Raw genomic sequence first — 9,900 nt, forward strand, 5'->3', positions numbered from 1 at the left:
GTCGACTTTGGGTGGGTCCGGTGGGATGGGCGGGGGTTGGGGAGGGGGAGGGTCTTTCGGGAGGGAAATGAACAATTCTGAGAGAATCTAAGTTTATCACTAGAAAAATTAATGTTTTATCCTAGCTGCGTACTTAAATTAACGTTAACGTAACGCGTCGGTGCATTCGCTAACTTCTGTCGAATTGGATGATTTGGGAAATCGTTGGTAGAAGACGGGCGAGAGTGTACGATGACTCTGTTGACGACGGAAGAAAGACAGAATTCCAACTTTAAGCGCTCACATCAAGTTGTGAATAAACATATCATACCTAATTAATATATTGAACAAAGAAGGAATATCATCGTTTAATATAAAAAGTAAATAAATGAATATATAAATAAATAAATAAAAAATATATATATGAGTCTATATATATATATATGAATATATATATGAAGATTATAAATCTATATGCAAGAAAAATAGTTATTAAACGCATTGTGTTGAATGAGCGTAGATCTAATCTGGTAGGCCATCTCTACAATTCTGCTAACAAACAGAACTACTATAGTATGCGAGAACGAAATGGCGCAGCCCTTTCCTCGATTTTAAGCACTACGAGAGAGAATTTTCAAAAAAAAAACGTGAACAAATAAAACGAGGCGAAGCGAGAAAGCATATCGATTGAGGATTCTCGACTCTCGTATGATCTACGAAAACAAATCTGCGCCAGGGAATCACGTGAATGTGATAAAAGATGATTAAGGAGAGAGAAAATAAAAAGCACGCGAAGCGAGTTGTTTCTCGCCATCGTTTAAATTATTATTACTTCCTCTTTTCCTATCTCTCTTTCTCTTCTCTCTCTCTCTCTCTTTCTCTCTCTCTCTTTCTCTCTCTCTCTCTTTCTCTCTCTCTCTCTCTCTCTCTCTCTCTCTCTCTCTCTCTCTCTCTTTCTCTCTCACTCTCACTCTCACTCTATCGCTATCTGAATCTACCTATCTCTCTCGCTCTCTTCGTCATGAGACGTGCAGCGAGGAAAATTTCAATGAAATGTAAATCGAGTCACTCGGTGTGTAATGTATGTATGAGCGCTTTTCTGCTCGTGTATATAAATTCTGTAATTCGAGCGAGTCTAGTGGCTGTCCTAATAATCATCGCCGGCTCGATACGGAAACGGCGATACGAGGAGAGCGAAAAAAAAAAAAAAGAAAAGAAATGCCGTGACATTTTCCTCCTGTGATATTTGAATTTGCGATTCGTTTTTTCAAAATTTCTAGTCCCTACGACTTATTCGCCGACCTAGAGCAATCGCGTTACTTTACGATACTCTTGTGAACGTTGAATGGAACACGTTAATCGAAACGGCCAAATACTTAATTACGATATTAATTGTAATATAACTGCTCGATCGCGCTGATCGATCGCTGCCGGACGGCGTTGGACTTCGAAATAATTGCAAGAGGTTCGAACAAAAAGTTATTCCTAATAACAAGCAATTTATTGAATATTGTCAGATAGGAGTAATTATATAGTGCACATACTATTTTCGAAACTGTCTTTACCGCCCCCTCTACCGTTGATTTGTTTAAATCATTAGATTACGTATGAAATACAACAGAATCGAAGTGTTCAATTTAAAAGTAGTTGAATATTAACTGAGAATCTTTGGTATAAAGCTTTCATGTTTTGAGAATATCTTTGTGTAATCGCTTAACCACTTAGCTGCGTTATATTTTCAAGATAAATTTTGTTACGCGTTTTATTGATCATACTCAGTGTAGTTATTTTGATAATTATTTTAGAATTATTCTAAAACGTGTGAAATTTATGAATATGTTACCATAAGCATTCTGGCATAGATGGTAAGAGAAGTATTTTTATTGTAAGATGTAAAATTGCCATTTCCTTATGACGTGAATACACGTCGTACGCAGCTAACAGGTTAAGAAAGTTATGTCTGCATTTAATAAGCCCCCGTGTCGGTAGTAAAAGGGCGCGCGTGTTCTCTACCGTTGCCGATTTGCAGAAAGAGCGAAGTCAACGATCGATCTGGGCAATCGGGAAAAGTGTAAGAATGATAATCGACGTAGCATCCTTTTAACTGAATCGTACGTCTGCTTCTTTCATTCCCTTCTCTCGTGTTCCGACCGAAGCGCAAGATCACACCCCATCTCCTCGACATCCTCCTCGAACCGATTCTCATTTCCGTTCTCCTCCGTTCCATCCACTCATCATCCACTCCTCATTCCGAAACGCTACATACTTTGTAACCCAGAGATTTCGGTCATGGTGCTATTATATCTGTACATATACTGTGGGAATCGTTGCGTATATCAATGTACCATTATTATTAATATTATTCGAGTTAATCGTGCCCTGTACTACGATTGCAATTTATCATTATCATTTTACTATTTTGTTGTCACTGATAGTCGAGGTTTATCGATCGGCGTTACGTTTTTATTGTGCGTCGAGCTTATACTTTTAATTCCTCTAAGCGTTTTCCTTTTCTTTGCGCGTTCAATATTTCTCTCCTCCTTCTACTTTTCTTTTTTTTTTTTTTTTATATGCAAGTAAGTATTTTCCTTCTCTGGGAAACGTTCTAACAAAACGAAAATGTGGCGGTTCCTTTCAGTCTTTTTGTTTCTTCAGAGGATAAATATTATATAACGAATATACGTATATATACATTGTATGTATATACATGTATATGAAACAAGAGAAGTATATATATGTGTATATACATATGTATTCCGCCCGTAAGCCAGGATTCTGCAATAATCACGATTTTGTTTGATATTGATTCTATGATTGTATATTTATAGATAAGTTGTGCTCAAGCGTGCATCTCGTCGCGTACGCTCTATTCACATATATTACACAAGTATCCTTCTTTTTTATAATAGACGAGATATCGACTGCATACCTATATCTATACCGGACATTTTATAAATCTCAAAGCAGCCAACCGGGAGGACCATCCTGCCGGACATAAGACGATCCCGAAATCGATGGTCTTATTCAACTTTACATTCGCTGATCCATCGAATCCATTATTCAAAGGAAGAAAATCAGATATTGCAAACCTGCTAACCGTGTCCGCCAGGATCATCTTGTCTCCGGCGGTAAATCCTCTGTCTTTCTTCTGATTGATTGATAATTTTACGGGACAGCTTATGTAACAAGATTGTAATCGAGATGCCGAAAAATGACGATGACGATGACGATGAATGAATGGCGTGCCAAGCGAGGCGGGAATTGTTCTTTTAGAAAAAATGGAAAATATGCGAAAAGAAAAGAAAAAATATAATATTACATATATATGTATAAAAATAATATAAACGACGATAATGATATTAAGGTAAATAAGTACGACAAAGGACTGCTCTATACTGCTAAAGTACAAATGTTTCATTTTAATTGTTTTATAAAGGAAGAAAAGAAAGAAACGATATCGATTTGTTAGAGATTAAGTTTAATGCGCGCACGCCCGCGCGCGATGTACGTGTAATTATATTTATTTGTTAATCTCTTTTTCTCTCTTTCTCTCTCTCTCTCTCTCTCTCTCTCTCTCTCTCTCTCTCTCTTTCTCTCTTTCTCTCTCTCTATATATCTCTCGATCCGTCTTTCTTTTTTTCTGTTTCTCTTTCTCTGTCAGCATAATAAGCGAGGCCCTATCTTACACCAACGCGTACACAAATTTGCGATACGCTCACGCTCGCTAATTTGGCGCACACATTACACTATTTCACAGACAAATATACACGCCTATACACAGACATCTATACATACATGCATCTTTCCTACAGTACTTACGTAAATCATGCGATATACAGGGTGAATTGTGCGACTTGCTTACCCTGATTGTTTTTGGATTTATGAGATACAACTGTTCATTTGTATAGATTTACGAGAACAGTCATTAAAAGCTATAATACAAAGAGCTATATTCAAATAAAACGAAGATGAATCTTTTTAAAAGTGTATAATCTGGTAACTGATTTTACGTTATCTTCAATCATTTAATTTTGGAATGATCGATATTATTTATGCTCTTCTGGAAAATAAATAAAACTGTAATCTATAAAGCTTTATATAATAAATAACTATTGTTCACGGTAATGATCAGCAATTTCATTGTTTAATAGGAATACGATTATTTTATGAGAAAATAATTCATATTAGACTGTTACCAAATTCTTAATTGTTTGAAACCAGAACATGGCTTATTTGACAAGACTTTATATCTATTAAGTAGACACAACTTCGATGATAATACAATGTTGTTACACAGTTATAAATGACGATAAATCGCAAGATGAACATTCGTCCACTAATAATAATAAAAAAAAAGAATGGGATCAGCAAGTTGTATGTTCACTTTGTACACTTGTTACCAGCAATACAGGTGCGTACAGGTGCACGGAATGAAATTCGTCGTTTTCGTGCTAAAGGTTCTATTGTACAGCGTTTCCCAATCAACATCAATAACAAATCTTTAGTTTTACGAATAAATTAAAGAGCATATATTTTTTAAACGTTAATCAACCGTTATATAATTTCCCATCAAGCTCTGTTCGTTTTACATGGTTGCAACGTACTAATCTAATGATAATGTGTTAAGTTATACTTTGAAAGTAAGAATGTTCGCGAAAGAAGAAAAAAAAAACCTTGATTGTGAACCTATAAACTGCCTTCGAACGTATAACTATTTATTAAACGACTGCTTGTTCTTCCGGAGAAGATTGTGCTAAACTAAGAATCCATTTCCACAGACAAGGAATTCGTTCACATAACATTCTAAGCAAAACGATTGGGAAACGTTGGTTCACTTGAACAAGATACGACAATAATATTGGCATTTTGTGTTCAACCACGAAACAATGAAATTCGCGGCTCGATGAAATTACAATTACTGGTTTTGAGAACCAGAATTATTCGAGAGCCTACTTCCATAGGTGCAACATCGTTTTGATTCGCGTGTGCCCGACACAGTCCATCGATTTCAATGGCACTTCCGTTCGAAAAAAAGCACTCATCGTAGCATCGTTAAACGAAAGAATATAAAATATTTTTCTAATGTCTGCTGTTCCGTAAAACCCGTCGAGTATCCGCAGGAGACAATTTTCGGGCTACAAGGGACAGGCGAATCGAACGGCGAAACCAAGAATCTTCGTGTGCCGCAACCTTGTTAAACGCGTTATTATTGTCGTTCCTTGGTTCAATATCGCACATTGAGCAGTGTACATTCTCATGTGACTCGTGGACGCTCATTAAAACATTACTTCCCATTTCGCATAAACGTTATCCACGTGAACGTACTTAATCACCAAACAGTATCGTTTCATTTGATCGCCGATTCCAAGTATTTCCCAGCCAGAAACGGGCAGAGTTTTGTTTCGCTGACAAATAATAAACGAAAAATAGCGTATAAGTAGCGTAACCTTCCTGAACGTTCAGTGTACAATATTGTTTGAATCCACGATCGGAGTTTCCATTTTATACGATCTACAACGACCAAAATGTTATTCGTTTCGTTGATTATTCGCAGTGTTTTGTGCAGACAAAATTGCTGCCCGTTTCTGGTCACGACACATCCGAGATATCCGTTAGCGATTCGATCGATAGTTAATCCTTTGCGGTCCAATGCGTTTTCTCTATTTCCCGCCATGCATTAATTCCAACGAAATGCTTTTCGCGTTCAATTAATGCGCGTCACTACATACACGAACGAAAACGTTTGTTGCCGCGAATTATTTTTATTACTATAAATACCGTATATGTATATAATATACACATTAATACGCATCGTCTTTGGTTCGGAAATATAAAATTGAACGTTGTCGAGTACGGCGAAAATGTTAATTGAACGTAGCACACCGCGTTGCTGTTTTCTTGTCGTTTCCGCGCATCTCGCGAACAAAACGTGAATACCGTTTATGTATATACGACACAAAATCAATGGAGAAAATGATTAATCGAAAAGGAAGAATCTCGGTCAAATCGGTCGCAATCCGATGATTAATGCAACGGAGTATGGTCTCACATTGTTCGCCATTTTACGGATATACCATGAGAACAAAGTACAGAAAGACGGAACACACGGTTATTCGAGAAATTCTGTGTGCACCAACAACGAGAACAGATTCCGTCGTAAATCGTCAGCAACACCTACCGCAAACGTGTATAAGACTTTCCACCATAGACTGTATACTAATTTGCGAACGTTAAACATCTTAAGTGTAGTTTATAACGACCTAAACGATATTTTACATGACAAACTGGAAAATAAATAATCGATATTTCTGTACAAGAACACGAAACTAATTGTCTAGAAATAAAAGCTCAACTTAGTGTGTCTACCGATATTAAAGAAGAAAGAACGCTGCATTGTACCCTTATTACCTATCTTACTAACACTCCAAACGTGGAAATTCATTTAACCGTTCCGACGTGTTCTCTTGTTGATACGTGCACGGTCAGCTTTGCGAGTAACCGTGTCCCGATTCACGCACATCGTCGCAATAATCGATCAATAATTTATAGCCCTCCCTGCGAGGCGAAGGTTCGTCCGTTTCAGCACCTCGCAAAACCACGAACCGATCCCCGATCGCTATTTTTCTAAGTCCGTTGTTAGCCGGCTTCGTCTGTGAGGTCCAAGAACCATCGATGAGGCTGTCCGAACGTGAAATTATAATTTGCAACGAATCGCGATAGTTCATTCGGCGATATACACAATTCGCAGAAAGTTGAGAAGCGCGCACGAACAACATTTGTCGGCGATAGAATATACTACTCGGCCATTTGGGTGCAGAGGAGACCGCCATCGCGCTCCTCCTGAAACCGGAAACGGAGGAACCACGACTTCTCTTGCGTTTGTACCTGCGTGAAACGGCTGTTGTACGCAGCTATATACAGCTAATATTGCACGTCCAGCAGTTGTCTTCTCGTCGAGACAGATTAAATCGTTCGTGATTCACTGTTATTCGATCGGTATCAGTTAATAAACTTTTTAAATAGTGTTAAAGATACAACGGCACAATTTCTTTCTTTCATCGAACCCTCCATCTCAAACTCCTTCACTTTTCGCCTCTCTGCACTCAAATGGTTCGATAAATGAGCACGAATCAGTTGTCGTACTTACTGACAAGTTTGCGAGTCTTAAATCTTGAAGTCTGCTACTGCATTAGCAATCACAGAAAATAGATCATCTACCACAATCGCTTTAAATTATTCTATTGTTCATTGGGCGAATTTTATTCTTGATCAACATGATCTAGAGATGCCTTTAAAACCATCACAGTTTAGTCTTTCTTTTTTTAATGATCTTCCTACGTCTAAAATTTCTTTAATTATTACTGAAAACACCATCTTGGTTTGTAAATTACATTCATATCGTTAGGCACTATACTAAATGAAACTATGACATTTACTGTTTAATCATAAAATATGATTTTCAAAACTATAAATTTTGTCAATGTTTATAGAGTAATAATGAATCGCTAGATTGGAACTAGTTTTAATAAGTTATTCATTATTTAATTTATTTTACACAAATTTTGTAAAGTAATTATCAAGAATTTAGTACAATCATGTAAAAGATCTCTCTGAATCATGTTATTGAAAGAAATCTTTTAATTGATCTACTAACAATGTAATAATTTGAGGTGATCATGTTAGGTAGTTCACCCGGTCTACCATTTCCTAAAGCAATATGAATTTTGCTCTCTCATTGATGCGAGATAAAGCATAAATATTTGTCTTTAATATGAAAATTAAGTAAGCTACAGTAAACTGCAAACCTTCATGCAAAATATATTTTTCTGAAGTAATTTATAATGATAAGTATTATATGAAAATTTATTTTCTCTCCTAAGGATTTTATAAAATTAAAAATAAATTAGAAAGTTTCTTAATATTTTGTTAAAGAATGCTTTCATTGATATTTGTACTTCATGCGTGCATGGTAAATTCAAATTTTTAAAAATACAGCAAAATTAATGCTTCAATCGAGATTCGATGTGACGTTTACCTTATTTTCTTAACGGAAGAATAAGCTTCTGATTGATGCTCATTTTAATGAAATAACGTAGATAAATCTATACTTACATAAAAATCTATAGTCTAGTAATGAATGTGAAATCGTGTAAATCGAAGTTAATTCTTCATAAGATCAAGAAAACTGACTTACTTCGCTTGCCGAGTAAACAACTTGTATGCAAGATAGGTGGTGATATTCTTCACCAAATATTTCCACTATTCCGAATAGTAGAAATGAATTAAAACTATTACACGCTGTCAACTCTTGTTTTTTCATGTGAATGTTATTTTCTATAGCGAAATTGAATAAAAAAAATCAAATTTTCTTCAGAGATATAAAAAATCTTGTAGTTTTAATCATTTCCTATCATTTAGGATGACATAGATATTTCAGGTGGGCATGATTGATCAATTAACACATTAACGACAGGGTATTTTTATTAAAACTTTCCTATACGACGAATAATTTGATGATATAGAGTTCCTTCAACATGTTTATACTAAAAACGTGATAAGTATTTTTGTAATTAGTATATTTTATTAAAATTTTCAGTAGTTATATGTGGATGATATTAGAATTGTTTTCTTGTATGATACTTAGTGAAACAGTTTCCTTTGTGTAACGATACTTCACAAAATATACAAATATATCGGGTTTTGATCATCATCCCATGTGCTTTGCATACTGAACATATTCTGGTTGAATATCTTCTATTCTTAGTGAGTGTGAGTGTTTCCAATCCATATTTAGTCATATCACCAAATATCCTAAAACTATCCTAAAAGTGTCATATTCTCAATTTATTCTAAATTTATTCTCAATCTACTCTACTACAATAATTAGTTTGTTGGGTCATATCCTGGTCAATTTGTCGAAATATTACCTACAAAGCATACATTTGAAACATATCTCAATGTGCATTGAGCTACAGTTTACAAAGGGCATAGCCGATTAAGATGGTCAAAACTGCCCTTAGAGGTTTTTCAATGAATCATACACCGTTCGATAGCTGACCAATAAAAACTCATCTGTGTAAAATTTTAACCCCGTAACTTGTCCGTGAGGGTAGTTGCAGGGTAAATTAGATTTCGCGGTTCTCCGGCATTTTTCCACCTTTAGCGGCATTCTAAAATTTTGAAAAAAATATGGCTTATTTTGGACATTAATCCGCATGTTATAGAACTTTTTCAGATTTTTCAGTTGCAAAAAATTGAGTACACGAGCCGTGATAGTACCTTATCAGGGAATTAATATAAAAGTTTTGAATATAATATAAAAGTGAGAAATCTTCAATTTTCCGTTTTTTGGGGGTTTTTTCATTTTTGATAATCACAGCTTGCAACTGAAAAATCTGAAAAAGTTCTATAACATGCGGATTAATGTCCAAAATAAGCCATATTTTTTTCAAAATTTTAGAATGCCGCTAAAGGTGGAAAAATGCCGGAGAACCGCGAAATCTAATTTACCCTGCAACTACCCTCACGGACAAGTTACGGGGTTAAAATTTTACACAGATGAGTTTTTATTGGTCAGCTATCGAACGGTGTATGACTCACTGAAAAACCTCTAAGGGCAGTTTTGACCATCTTAATCGGCTGTGCCCTTTGCTGACAAATGTAATTTCGAGAATTACAAGACGAAAGTACAAGATCAAATATTGATGTCGCGTGTTTCAAATGGAGCACCAGGGGTAAGGATGAGAGAAAAGAGTGAGATTACAAGCACGGTAGAGTAAGACAAGCTACACATTGTTGGGCGGTGTGACTTGTTCCATATGTAGTTGTGCTGTTTACATGCTCTTTTGCTCACTTATTGTTTTCCCTCTTTTTCTTTGACTGTGAAGACAGCACTGTCTCGCCAATAAATCGCCAACCAAT

The sequence above is a fragment of the Augochlora pura genome, chromosome 2, assembly GCF_028453695.1.
Source record: "Augochlora pura isolate Apur16 chromosome 2, APUR_v2.2.1, whole genome shotgun sequence".
In the NCBI taxonomy this organism is placed as follows: domain Eukaryota; kingdom Metazoa; phylum Arthropoda; class Insecta; order Hymenoptera; family Halictidae; genus Augochlora; species Augochlora pura.